The sequence below is a fragment of the Chamaea fasciata genome, unplaced genomic scaffold (assembly GCF_029207755.1).
Source record: "Chamaea fasciata isolate MVZ Bird 193981 ecotype frontalis unplaced genomic scaffold, bChaFas1.0.hap1 SCAF_29, whole genome shotgun sequence".
NCBI lineage: Eukaryota > Metazoa > Chordata > Aves > Passeriformes > Sylviidae > Chamaea > Chamaea fasciata.
The window spans coordinates 2,509,381-2,522,676 of record NW_027094114.1 but is presented as its reverse complement, the minus strand read 5'-3'; the positions used below and the strand labels follow the sequence as shown (position 1 = coordinate 2,522,676).

Below are 13,296 nucleotides of genomic sequence, written 5' to 3'. Positions count from 1 at the left end.
CAAGGCAGAAAAGTGGTACCACAGCAGAGGAAGCTTTTGAGAAAGGGAAGAAGATAATCCTGATCCTCCTGAAGTCTAGTTATGCCATAAAACAGAGTAACATTAAGTGACCTTCCCAGGAAATTCGGTTTTTAGAAGTAAAATAGCAAAATGGACATTGTCAGATTCCAGTGGATGTGGCTAACAAAATAGTAGCCATATCCCTATTGACCCACAGGAAGGAAACACAGGCTTTCCTGGCACTGTAGTATTTTGAAGAAGGGATCTTGGAAGTCATTACAAACTCGCCCAGAGGCAAAACTTTCAATTATCATTAGCAGAGGAAGAGGTGAAGGTGGCACATGCTAAGAGGCCCCGGCTACCAGAAAATTAAAAGCGTCACTCTCTCTTTACTGATGGTTCCTGCCTGTCCTGGGTTGAAGTATATTCTATCACCATCTTCATGAACTGTTGAAACCAGGTGAGGCAGTGCTCCCTGCCTCCTCCACTCTGGCTTATCTTCTGTTAATGGGCCCATCAGCACCTTTGCTACACAGCTGACAGATAACCCCCTCCTGGACTACCTCCTGTTAATGGGCCCATCAGGCCTTATCACATGACTCACCATCCCATTGTGAGATGCTCCGCCCAGAGGGAGAAACCAAGCATTCCAGCCTGGATATAAGCTGAGACTCTGAACACCAGAGGGGCCCTTACCCACTGGATTCCCAGAGGACCCGAGCTACCAGACCTTTCTACAAGATCACTGCTTCAGGAAGACCACCTCATCTGGACTGCTTCCATCACTACGCTCAGGTTGTATTCTGACTCTGTCAGTGGTCTTTTGTATTATTGCATCTATTTTATTTTACTTTCTTTCCTTTTTTTCCTATTAAATTGTATCTCTGACTTGGAGCCTCTCATTTGTTTTGCCTTCAAACTACTACACTGCCATATTGTAGGGATGCATCAAAAGTGGAAAGCTGCTGTATGGAGTCCTACATGACAACTTGTAGAAGCCACTGAAGGACAAGGTGGATGCAGTCAGGTTACAGAGCCTAAAGCATTTAAAGCCATCTAGCTGGCTTTGGATATGGCTGAATGAGAGAAGTGGCCAACACTCTGCCTCTGTACTTACTCATGGATGGTGGCAAATGCTCTGTGGGGTGGCTGGAACAATGGAAAAAGGACAACTGGCAGTGCAGGGAAATCCATCTGAGCTGCTGGACTGGGGCAAGACATCACTGGCCATGGGAGAAGTTGGCTGTGAAAGTCCCTCCTGTGGATGCTCAAGCACCCAAGAGTCGGGCACTGAAGGGCAGCACAACAACAGACAGGGGGATGGGGCTGCCAGGATTAAAGTGTCTCGGGTCTGGACTGGCCACACAAAGGTGAGTTATTTCTGGCTCAGTGGGCCCATGATGCCTCAGGTAACCAGTGTTTCAGGGGCAGATGAAAGGCTGCCCAGGGGAGGTAAAGACCTTTCTGTCTTGGAATATTTTGTGTGGGAGCAGTCCTTGGATGGATCCAGATTTTGAGCTTGGCACCAAATTTAGGAGGTTAGGCTCAGAGAGGGAATGAAAGAACGTTTCCTTGGGAGGAGAAACACCTAGTCCTACTGTTGGTGCTGCAGATGATTGTCTGCCCAGGAAAGGAAAAGGCAAGCAAGACTTACCTCTCCAGGCACCTATTCTATTGGAGCAATCCTTGGACATATTCATTACTAGAGGTGGTTTCCAAATTTCTCATATGTGCTCCTGAAATGGAATGACACTGCTTTTCCTTGGAAAATAAATCACTAGTCACAGTGTTTCAGGACAAAAACATTTTGCTGGCCTTCACCTCCACCTGGCAGATGATCATCTACTGTCCTGTCAGTCAGACATGGTGTTTCCCTTCACAAGAATAGGCACTGATTCATACTGAAGAACCTACTTCTGGCGTTTGGAGCTGAGTTTCAGTATTCAATCAAGGGACTGCTCTCACATCAAATAGACTGGGGCAGAAAAGTCTTGCTGGCATTTCCCCCCCCTTTCCACTTTATAATCTGTGGCTAGCTGGTTTCCTTCCCATGTAAAAGAAGTGTCATTCCATTTCAGGGGTCAAACACACAGTTTTGTGTACCACCTCCAATACTGAGTATGTCCAAGGATTGCTCCCAAACAAAGGCTCCACGACAGAAAGGTCTTGCTGGCATGTCTGTCTGCTGGGCAAATAATCATCTGCAGCACCAACATTAGGACTGGGAGTTTCACTTTTCTAAGGAAGGTACTGTCATTCAGGGCCTGACTTCTGACATTTGGATTCAAGCTCCAATACTGAATGTGTAAGGATTGCTCCCACACAAAAAATGTGAGAACAGAAAGTTGTTGCTGTAGTTTACCTTCACTTTGCAGTCATCTGAACATCACCAGCAGGATTATGTGTTTGCCTTCCCAAGGAAAGGTAGGCAAACACATAATGTTCAGGAGCACAGTTGCAGCATTTGGAGCCACACTCCAATATGGAATACATACAATGATTATCTAACACAAAATGATCCAGGGCCGAAATGTCTTCGTGGTCTTTACCTCCCCTGGGAAGCATATCTGCACAAGAAACAGTGGGTTATGTCCTTTCCTTCCCATGGAAAAGCACTTTAATCCTCCTCAGGAGTCCACCACCTTACTTTGGATACAACATTCCAACATTAAATATATCCAAGGATTGCTCCCACACAATATGTGTCAGGCCAGAAAACTGTTGCTGGACTCTACCTCGCTGGGGCAGCATGTAATCTGCACTTTGAACCCTGGGTCTAGGTGTTTTCCTTCCCCTGTAAAAGTGATTCAATCATCTTTAAGGAGCTCACCACTGAAATTTGGATACCACCTCCAGTACTGAATATATCCAAGGATTGCTCTCATACAAAATGTGGACAGACAGGTCTTGCTGGCTTTTACCTCCAATGGACAGAGCTCCTGAAAGAAAATGAGAGTGCTTTACCATGGGAAGGAAAGCATGTAGCCCCAGTGGTTTAGGTGCAGTGGCTAGAGGCTGCCCTAGGGTGGTAAAGATCAATGAAAGCTTTCTGACCTGGTAGCTTTTGTATGAGATTAATCCTTGGGCATATGTAATATCAGAGGTGGTATTCACATTTGAATGATAAGCTCCTGGATGAAAATGAGAGTTCTTTTCAATAGAAAGGAAAGCATGTAGCCCCTGTGTTTGCAGTACTGATGAGAGGCTGCGCAGGGGAGGTAAAGGCCAACCAAGAACTCTCTATCATGGCACCTTTTTGGTGGGAGCAATCCTTGGACATAATATTGGAAGAGTTATCTAATTTGGGTAATGGGTAAAATCCCTGGACATATTCAATTAATTGCACTTACATCTGAAAAGCATTTGTGATGTAGAATGCATGTACTAAGTTACCATACTTATTAGCTTAAATAAAAGAAGTGACTCCACCCTGTAGGTTCAGCTTGTTAATGTGTGAACCAAATTTGGTTCCTGCTGGCAGTGATTGCTTCTGCAAGAAGGATAAGTTGTCCTTCGATGGTTAACTTGATCTTCAGTGGGGGTGTGCTGGAATCATTACTGATACCATTCCTGGAAGGAAAAAGCAGGATGAATTTCTGCAGTGTTACCCTGGACAGATTACCCCTTAGTGGCTCAAGTTGTTTAATCATTCAGACTAATGACGAAAGTCCTTTTTCCCACTCAGAATCTCTGTTCCATCTCTTTAAATGCAGTTGAGTTGAATAGTGAATATTTCTTTGGTCTTTCATGATGTTAGGCCTTGACATTCCTCAGGAGGAATCTCAACTTCTACTTTATGAAGTGCTTGCCCACCACTGTTGCTGCTTCCCATGTTTTCAGGGGGGTCTCCTGCAATTTGAGTTGCCCTCCATGGGTAGGTTGCTCTCCTAATTTGAGTTATCAGTTCCGCAAAGTTTAGTACAGCAGTGATTGTAGATGTGGTATTGGCATTCAACTGCCTGTAACAAACCATAAGCCACAACTGCCTGTTTGGCTCTTTCATGAGCCAGACCCTGAGACTGGCTCAGTTGGTCTGAGCATGGTGCTCATAACACCACAGTTATTGGTTCAGTCTCTGTATGGCCCATTTACTTAACAGCTGGACTTGATAATCCTTGTGGGTCCCTTTCAACTCAGAATATTTTGTCATCTGTGACATAATGGCAATGCCAACAGCAAACATTGGCTAAACACTGGCAAACATCTATGAGACGAGTGTGTTAAAATGATCACTGGCCACTTTCTCAGACAGGAGAGATAGGAGTGTGACTGAGTGATAGTAACTTTTTTCTCTAAATCTATCACCACTCCATCAATGTCCAAGCACACAGGTCCTTATATTGTGGCTGTCAGGTTTGCAGTATTGGGTACTTCAGCTTTTAGTGAGGCCAAATTGGCCAGAACTTAGAAATTCCACTTCTCCCTGCAGCAAAAATCCAGCACTGGGATACACTAGCAGTCCTTGGATCAGGGAGTGCAGGTGCCACGTGGAGTCAGCACAGTCTCTGGACTCCTTTTAGGGTTCAGGCTAATGTTCAGACATTAACATTGACTCACTGCCATAAGGCAGACAACAGATTTGATCATTCAGAACGAACATCAAAACCCCAAATATTGTCATTGTGATCTTTGATTGGAAAGCAAGTAGCCAATATCCACTTCTCATCCAGGAGCCATAAATTAACCTTAGCAACTTGGCAGATAACATTTGCTCCATTTACTTCAGTGATTATCACTCTTGGCATCTGGGTCATACACCCAGCTTCTTGGCATCCAGCTTCATTAGCACTGAGTGTTGTGCTCCTGTATCTATTAGAAATGTAATTAATTGTTGACAAGAACCAACTGGAATCTGGATGTATGGATCATTAGTACATATGTATTGATAGGATTCCACTTGTTGGATTTCAGTCTCACTTGGTTTGTGCCTGGAATGCTTTTGCAAATCAGCCACCTGAACGAACTCTGTACAATACAGGGTGAATTGGTAGCTTGCTTTGGCATCACATTTGCCTTTTCTTTCAGTTTTCATCTTTTCTTCCTGAAACTGTTTCTGCAGCTGTTCTCAGTAGCAGATAATTCAGCTGCTTTCATACTATTTCATCTCTCAGATCTTGTTTCTCTGTTCTATAATTTTCCCTATTCAAATTCTCAAATAATTGTCTTTCTTTACACTCTGCTGAAGCAAATAGGTTCCTAAGATGATCTTTCTCAGTTATAAGTTTATCAACTTGGATTCTCAGTTTTTTCTCCTGTCTCCATCTCAGAAGCCAGTGATGACTTTGATACCTCATTTTCTGTGTCAGTTTTATTTTTGGTGAGCCTCCTTAAATGTTTGCAGCCACCACCCCCCAGCTCACTTACTGAGGGTGGTGAAAGTTGTTTTTAAGACTCCAGTTAACATTGGCCTGTGGGGCCACAGTAATGATAGGTCTCTCAGAAGTTCCAACTCCCACATCAACATCTTTATCCTGCCTGTGGCAAAGGAATGCAACTTTCCTTTTCCCCACGTACTCCATTCCAGGCACTACATTCTCCAGAGAAGCAGTGGATAATTTATCACTTCCTGAGAAATTCCTTTCTGCAAGCCTTTCGCTTACACTGCATTCCATCAAGCACTGGGACCCTGCTGCTCCCTTTTGGGCAGTCTGCTTCCTTGCTGTGATTCCAATCTCCTGATTGTGTTCTGTTTACTAATCAATCAGTGAAACCCATCCTTCTGCCATAGCTAATTAGCCCCTATGATCTCTCTCCCCATATTAAAGGTCTTTTCCCTTTGTCTTCCTCTCTTGGGGTCAACACTTGCCTTAAGTGACCCTGTAATTCTGCCACAGTGTTTTATCATGTCCAGCAAAACTCTAACCATGGGAGCCACACACTTGGATAACCAGTGATGTAGGTGAGGGCTGTCCTGGAACATCCGTCTTTCATTAGTTGCAAACATGCTGCCTTCTGTACACTCTCTGTCCTGTGATCTATGGCTGGGGTCTTGATCCTAAGCAAATCACGCCTCTCTAATGGATCCAACCTCCTGCCCAATAGGCAGTACTCTGAGTTAAAAACCACAGTTTTCTCTAGTCACCCACCATTAAAAATACTTCTGGCCCCCAGAAGCCATGGGCCTCTGCCTCAGACAAATGATTCAATCACCCCTGTCAGAGGTACTCTCCAAACATAACCAGTTTCCAATTCCCATGTAAGTCTGCTATACTTTCCCTGAAAGTTGCTATCTTGGCTGCTGTACCACACTGTTTTAGTAACATTTTTCAGATGTGTGTTGGCGAAGGCAGGAACGGGATGGGACTGCTGGGGTAGCTGTTCTCAATCTTTAGTGAAGTGTCAGTCTCATTACAGGGGTAGAGACAATTGGGAAAAAGCAACAGCTCACTGCCTGCCTGCAGCAGCCACAAATTTCTTTGTTACAGAGCATCTTAAAAACTTTTCAGCCAATAGTCTACTGCTAAAGCTTACAGACAGTTTAGCCAATCAATTATAGCACATGGACACCTGCTTTGAACAATGCTTGCTTGTATGCTTTTCTATTAAAAATTCACAATACCCTTACTAAGCTTAAGACCTTCTACTATCTAGTCAGGCATACATTTTCTGCAGTGCTAAGATTTATTCAAGCCAAACCTAGAAACTCAGCTTTTGTTTCCCATGTCCTTGTTTGCTCTACTACTGTATCTTAGATTCTAATTTCAAACTTTTCAGTTGCAGCAGATGCTGAGTTCTCAGCTTTTTCTGCTTGAGGCCTGCTTTTTCAGCTCCTAAAAATCCTTTTTACTTTTAGTGTTTTCCACACAGACCCTGACTATCATCGAAGGTTTTATCTTTAAATAGGGTTTGTAATGTGATTTCCTCATCATCAGATGTACTGCTGCTTATAGGGTCATTAGAGAGTGGGGTTTAGTCAAAGCAATTTTCCATCCTGTCCACAATTTGAGTTAACTTTATTTGAAGGTTCAGTAACAAAAATATTCCCCAGCAAACTCAGCACCAGCACGTCTGGGGAAAAAGAGGGCTGAGAGGACCCCAAAACAGGGGGTATCCCAAACCAGGTGGGTGGGGGCGGGGCTGGGATTTTAGGGGGGATATTTGGGCTCCCTGAGGTTTGGGGGGCTTAGAGGGTCCCATAGGAGGTCCCAGTAAGTTTAGGGTGTGAGATTGTCAGGAGAGAGCTCCAGGGTGGAGGTCCCAGTACAGGGCTCTGGGGGGTTGGGTCTCTGCAGGGGCTCAGGAGGGTCCCATTCAGATGCCCCCCTGCTCCAGCCCGCGCAGGCGCCGGGCCAGCTGCAGGTCTTTGGGGAACAGGGTGACTCGGCGGGCATGCAGCGAGCACAGGTATCCGTCTTCCAGCAGCCGCACAAGGAAGGCCTCTGCTGCCTGTGTCCCAAAACCTGAGGGGGGGTCTGCAAAACCCCCCAGCATACCCCAACCCTCACAGCACCCCCTGGGGGCAGCAACCCCCCAAAACACACCCCCAGGGGTCAGGGTCCTTCCAAACCCACCCACGGGCGACTGGGGGTACTGAAACCTGTAAATGTGTGCCTGTAAACGTGTGATGGGGGACCAACACCAAGTGACCCATCCCCATTCCCCAACAGAACCCAAAAATAAGGGACCCCCCCCCCCCAGCACCCAGAGGTCTCCCAGGGACCCTCTCAACATCCATGAAATCCTGTCCAGCACCCATTGACCTCCCCCAGCCCATGGAGACCCTTATAGACTCCCCCGCAGCTCCCATCAGATACCCCCAACAAACCTCTCAGCCCCATCCAAGCACCCAAAGAGACCTTCCTGGACCTCCCCAGTCCCCCAGAGAACCCCCAGCACCCACAGACCCCCCTGCAAGCATCCACAGAACCCCAATCCTCATGGAAACCTTTTCACCACCCATGAGATCCCCCTCAGCTCCCTTCCCCACCCCCCCCTAAGCCCCCTGGACACCCCCAGAGCAACCATAGAACCCCTCCAGCCCCTCTGTGACCCCCCCCTCCAGCACACCTGAGCCCCCCAACCCCTACCTCCTGCAGGGCCAGCAGGGCCATGCGCTACCAGTGGTAATCCACCCCGCGGGTGAAGAGCAGGCAGAGCTCCTGCACCTGCAGCAGGGAGGGGATGTGGAGGGGGTACATGGGGGCATCGGGGTCACAGGGAGTGGAGGGACATCAGGACAATATGGAGGGGATGTGGGGGCATTGGGGATAACCCGGGCTGGGGCCACCACCCTGGTGACATGGAGACACTGTCTTGGGGACATTCCAGGGGCAGGAACGCTGGGGACAGGAACATCTGGGGATACACTGGGGAGTGGGGGAGGAGGGATGTCCCCATCATGATGGGGACACCCTGCAGAGACCCCAGGTGGGAGGCAGGGGGGACACACCACTCTGGGAACATCTTGGGAATACCCTTGGCCATGGGAACATGTGGACACTCTCCTGGGGAGGGGACATCCCGATGGGACAGGGGGGACAGTGCCAGCACAGGGGGCGGGGCACAGGGAACACCCAACCCATGCAGCCTCTGAAGGTTACGGGACACAAGGATGTCTAGAACCACAGAAGGACATTGGGAGATATGCAAGGATGTTGGGGGAGGACAGGCCCACCATGTCACAAGGATGGGGAGGACAAGGACATGGGGAGGGTTGGAACAGAGTTGAGGGGGGACCCTAGGGGAAGGGAGTGGTCCTGAGAAGTCCCAGGGAGTGATTTGGGTTTCTGGGGGGTGACTTGGTGTGTCTGGAGGGGGTTGGAAGGTCCCAATGGGTGTTTGGGAGGGGGAAAAGGGGAGACTGGAGGGTTCCAGGTTGGATTTCAGGGGTCCCAGGGTAGATTTGGGGCTTGGATTTTGGTCCTAAAATTTTTTTGAAGGGTCCCAGTGGGTATTTGGGGGAGGCCTGTGGGGAGCTGAAGGATCCCAGGGTGGATTGGAAGGTTCTGGGAGAGGTTGCAGAGCCCAAGAGGGTTGATCTAGGGTGTCCTGAGATGGATTTGGGGATCCCAGGAGAGGGGATCCAGAGTGGTTTGAGAGATACCAGAGAATGCTGGAGGTCCTGAGGTAGATTTGGGGGGGTCCTGGAGGGGTTTGGGGGTCCCCAAGTAGATTTTATGGGTATCTGAGATGATCTGTGTGGTCCCAGGGAAGTTTGGGAGTCCATGGGGGGTGCTGGGGAGGTTCCATCAGGGAAATTGGGGTGTCCAGGGATTTTGGGGTGCAGGAGTGTTCATTTTGGGATGTGGGGGGTTCTCACCAGGCAGGCGAAGGGGCCGGGGCGCAGCAGCAGGCAGGTGCTGCTCTGGTACCTGCGGATCTCCTGCAGTGCTCCCTGACCCGGGCGGCGCCCTGGGGGAGCATTGGATGGGGGTCTGTACGGGCTTTAGGGGATCTATTTGGCCTGGGGGGCACAGATGGGGGGCTCTGAGGGAACATGGGGGGTATAGGAGATCCAAAGGGCCTGAGAGGACACAGGGGCCTATAGGGGATCTAAGGAGTGGGGGCTATGAGGGCCGGGGGGACAGGGGAAAGCTGGGGGGGTTATAAGGGATCTCTAAGGTCTGGGGGGACATTGCGTGCATGAGGGATCTATAGGGAGCTACAGTGATGGCCGATACAGGGGAGCTACAGGAGGCAGGGAGTACGGGGGTTATAGGGCACAGGGTATAGGGAGCTATAGGGGAGAGGGAGTGTGGGGTGACTATGGGTGATGGCAGGGGTATATAGGGCACAGGTATACAGGTATATAGGGTACAGGTGGGGGGGCGGGGGAGGGTTTATAAGGGGAGCTCTATAGTGGGGTCCATAAGAGCTCTGGAGGGGGGTCTAAAAGGGGCCTCGACGTGGGAGGTCCAGAGGGGGTGTCTATAAGGGGAGTCCTCGTCCCCTCACTCACTGCGTGCCCGCGGCCGGGGCGGTGGGGGGCTTGCGGGGTGGCCGCGCCGTCTTGGCGTGGGCTTGGGGCGGGGCATGGTGCAGCCGAGTCCACCGCGGGGTCAGGGCGATTCCAGGCGTCCGGCAGGGCTGGAGGGGACCAGGCGGAGGGGGAAGGGGGGGTCAGGGCGGCCCCCGGTGTCCGGGGCCCCCCACGCCACCCCCGGGGCCCCCCGAGTCCTCCCGCTCCCCGCCCGGGACCTCACGCTCGGGATCCGCCGCGCCGTTCAAATCTCCCGCTGCGCCGCGCCTCTCCTGACGTCACTTCCTCCCACGCGCCAATTGGGGTGCGCCACCGCTCTGCCCCGCCGGGCGCCGCGACTCGATGGTGCCGCGGCAGCCGTGGGCTCATTAGCATAAATCTGCATGGCCCCGCCCCGGGCACCTCGCGCCTTGGCGCTCCCAGCGGAGTCTCGGTTATCGTCCCAGTGTGATCCCAGTCACTCCCAGTGTAGTTCCCGTTGCTCCCGGTTATCCACGTGGTTCCAGGTACTCCCAGAATGATCCCAGTGTGATGCCAGTCCCCCACCATATGATTCTAGTGCCTTCCAGTCACTCCCAGTGTGAGTCCAGTATGAACAGAACGGCTCCCAGTATGATCCCTGTCACATCCCCAATGGTCCAAATCAATTCCTGTCCCTACTAGAATGATCCCACTATGATCCCAGTCACTCCCAGAATGATACTGGTTGCCCCCAGTGTGGTTACAGACATTGCCAGTACGAACCCAGCATGATTCGAGTTGTTCCCTGTATGATTCTAGTTGCCCCACTTGTGGTCCTAGTACCTCCAACATGGTTCCAGCATCTTCCATTTGCTCCCAGTGCGTCTTCAGTTGGCTCCAAACATGGTCCCAGTAGCTCCCTGTGCCTCCCAGTAACCAGTAGGGGTCAGTCAAGGGTTACAACTGTCCATGAAATCCACTGGGAGAAGCAGATTGGGGGGTTAGTGAAGCTACGGCGACCCATGTGGGCTTTGGGGTCTCTTCAGGACATTGCCTCACAGACCTGCCGGTTTACCCCCAGTTTTCCCAGTGGGCCACCCCACCCCTCATTTGACCCCATCAGGCCTTCCAGTTGCCCCTAGCTGTTCACCCAGGTCACCTAGCTGCCCCTCAGTTCTCCCAGCGGGCCATCACATCCCCATTTGACACCATTGAACCTCCCAGTTTCTAACACTAGTCATCCCAGTTGTCCCCCTAAATCCTACAGTTCCTCCCAGTCCTTCCAGTGGGCCACCACACACCCATTTCACGGAATCACTGAGGCTGGAAAATCCCTCCAAGACTGAGTCCAACATCTGACCACCTTCTACCTTATGACTCAACCATCACGCTGAATGCCGTGTCTAGTTGTTACTTGAACTCCTCCAGGGATGGGGCCTCCACCACCTCCCTTGGCAGCCCATTTCAATGCCTGACAACCTTTTCTTTGAAGAAATTCTTCCTGATGTCCAACCCGAACCTCCCCTGGCACAGCTTCAGGCCATTTCCTCTTGTCCTGTCCCTTTTTTCCTGGAAGCAGAGCCTAACCTCGCCTGGCTGTCGCCTCCTGTCAGGGAGTTGTGCAGAGCCAGAAGGTCTCCCCTGAGTCTCCTTTTCTCCAGGCTGAGCCCCCACAGCTCCCTCAGTCGCTCCTGGTGCTCCAGGCCCTTCACCAGCTCCATTCCCTTCCCTGGACACGCTCCAGCCGCTCAATGTCTCTCTTGCAGTGAGGGGTCAGAACTGGGCCCACAGGACTCAAGGTGGGGCCTCCAATCACTGCCCTGGTCCTGGTGGCCACACCATTCCTGATCCAGGCCAGATGCCACTGGCCTTCTTGCCCACCTGGGCACACACTGGCTCAAATCCAGCTGGCTGCCAACCAGCAGTCCCAAATTCCTTCCTGTTGAGCAGCTCTCAAGCCATTCCTTTCCCAGCCTGGAGCATTCCATGGGGTTGTTGTGACCCAGCACTTGGCTTTTTCGACTCTTACACCATTATTCTTGGCCCATCAGTGCAGCCTGTCCTGATCCCTCTGCAGAGCTTCCTGTTCTTCAGCAGATGCACACTTCCACCCAAGTTGGTGTGATCTGTGAACTTCCTGAGTGTGCCCTCAATCCCCTTGTCCAAGTCACAGATGAAGATGTTGAACAGGACCAGCCCCAACATTGAGCCCTGGGGAATCCCAGCAGTGCCCAGCCCCAGCTGGCTGTGGCCCCATTCCCACCCCTCCTTGGCCTGGCCACCAGCCAGGTGTTCCCAGTGAGAGGCACCTGTCCCAGCCAGGAGCTGCAGGTGCTCCAGGAGAGGCAGGGAGGTGGAGGCAGTGCCAAAGGCTTTGCTGAGCTTCAGGCAGACACACCCATACATGTCCAACATCCACTTGGGCCACGTGGGGACAGCAAATCAGGTGAGTCAGGCAGGACCTGCCTTTCCCAAGCCCTGGCGGTTCCCAATGCCCTGGTTTTCCTGTCCGTGCCATGGGCTCCCCCCAGGGAATCTGTTCCAGGCCTGTCCCAGCACCAAGGCCTGGAGTTTGCTGGATCCTTCTGGCCCTGATCTCAGTGGCTCCCCTTCACCTCCAGTATGGTTCTAGTCATTCCCTGTATGATCCTAGTCATTCCCACTATGATACCAGCATGATCCCAGTTGCTCCCATTCACCCCCAGTATGATTCTCCTTACTCCCTGTCACTATCCAGCACGGTTCCAGTCGTTCCCTGTATGATCCTAGTTACGCCAGTTGTGATCCCAGTACCCCCACCATGGTTCCAGCATCCTCCAGTTGCTCCCAGCACGGTCCCAGTAGCTCCCAGTGCCTCCTTGTGGCCAGTGGGGATCAGTTGAGGGTTGCAGCTGTCCATAAAACCCATCTGGAGGAAAAAGGACACACAGGTGATGTGGGGGGATATGGAGGAACATGGAGGCACTGTCCTGCTGTCACCAAAACTGCAGGAAAAACAAAGAGTCTCCAACAACATTTTTAGTATTAGAGAATTAAGGCATTACTTTATTCTGAAAATAATTTCATCCATATATTGCTTGGGTTGTGCAGAGAAAACCATTCCATCACACACAGCTGTTTACTAGATTTTTCACATACTTAAACAGTCAAAACCCAGAAAAATTAATTGGTGCAATTTTCATTGGCCACAAGTTACACAGTTCTTTGTATTTGGTTTCCTATTGGTTATTGATCACTTTGCCTCCAATGCTAATTAGGTCCTTGTTCTTTGTTCTCTTACCGATCTTTTTCCAGACCAGGTGTCTCTGACACACCAGGAAGGATGTTCAGGCATTGATGGTCATTTATCTCTTGAGCATCCTCTGGCAGCTACCAGTTCATTGAAACATCAAGCTCATCAGGCCTTGCTCAGCAAA

General features: G+C 50.6%; 1 pseudogene; it reads right to left on the bottom strand.

The window, feature by feature from the left end:
• Positions 1–6,757: 6,757 nt before the first annotated feature.
• LOC136302554 (histone H3-like centromeric protein A) lies at positions 6,758–10,174 on the bottom strand (annotated as a pseudogene).
• Between the last annotated feature and the right edge of the window lie 3,122 nt (positions 10,175–13,296).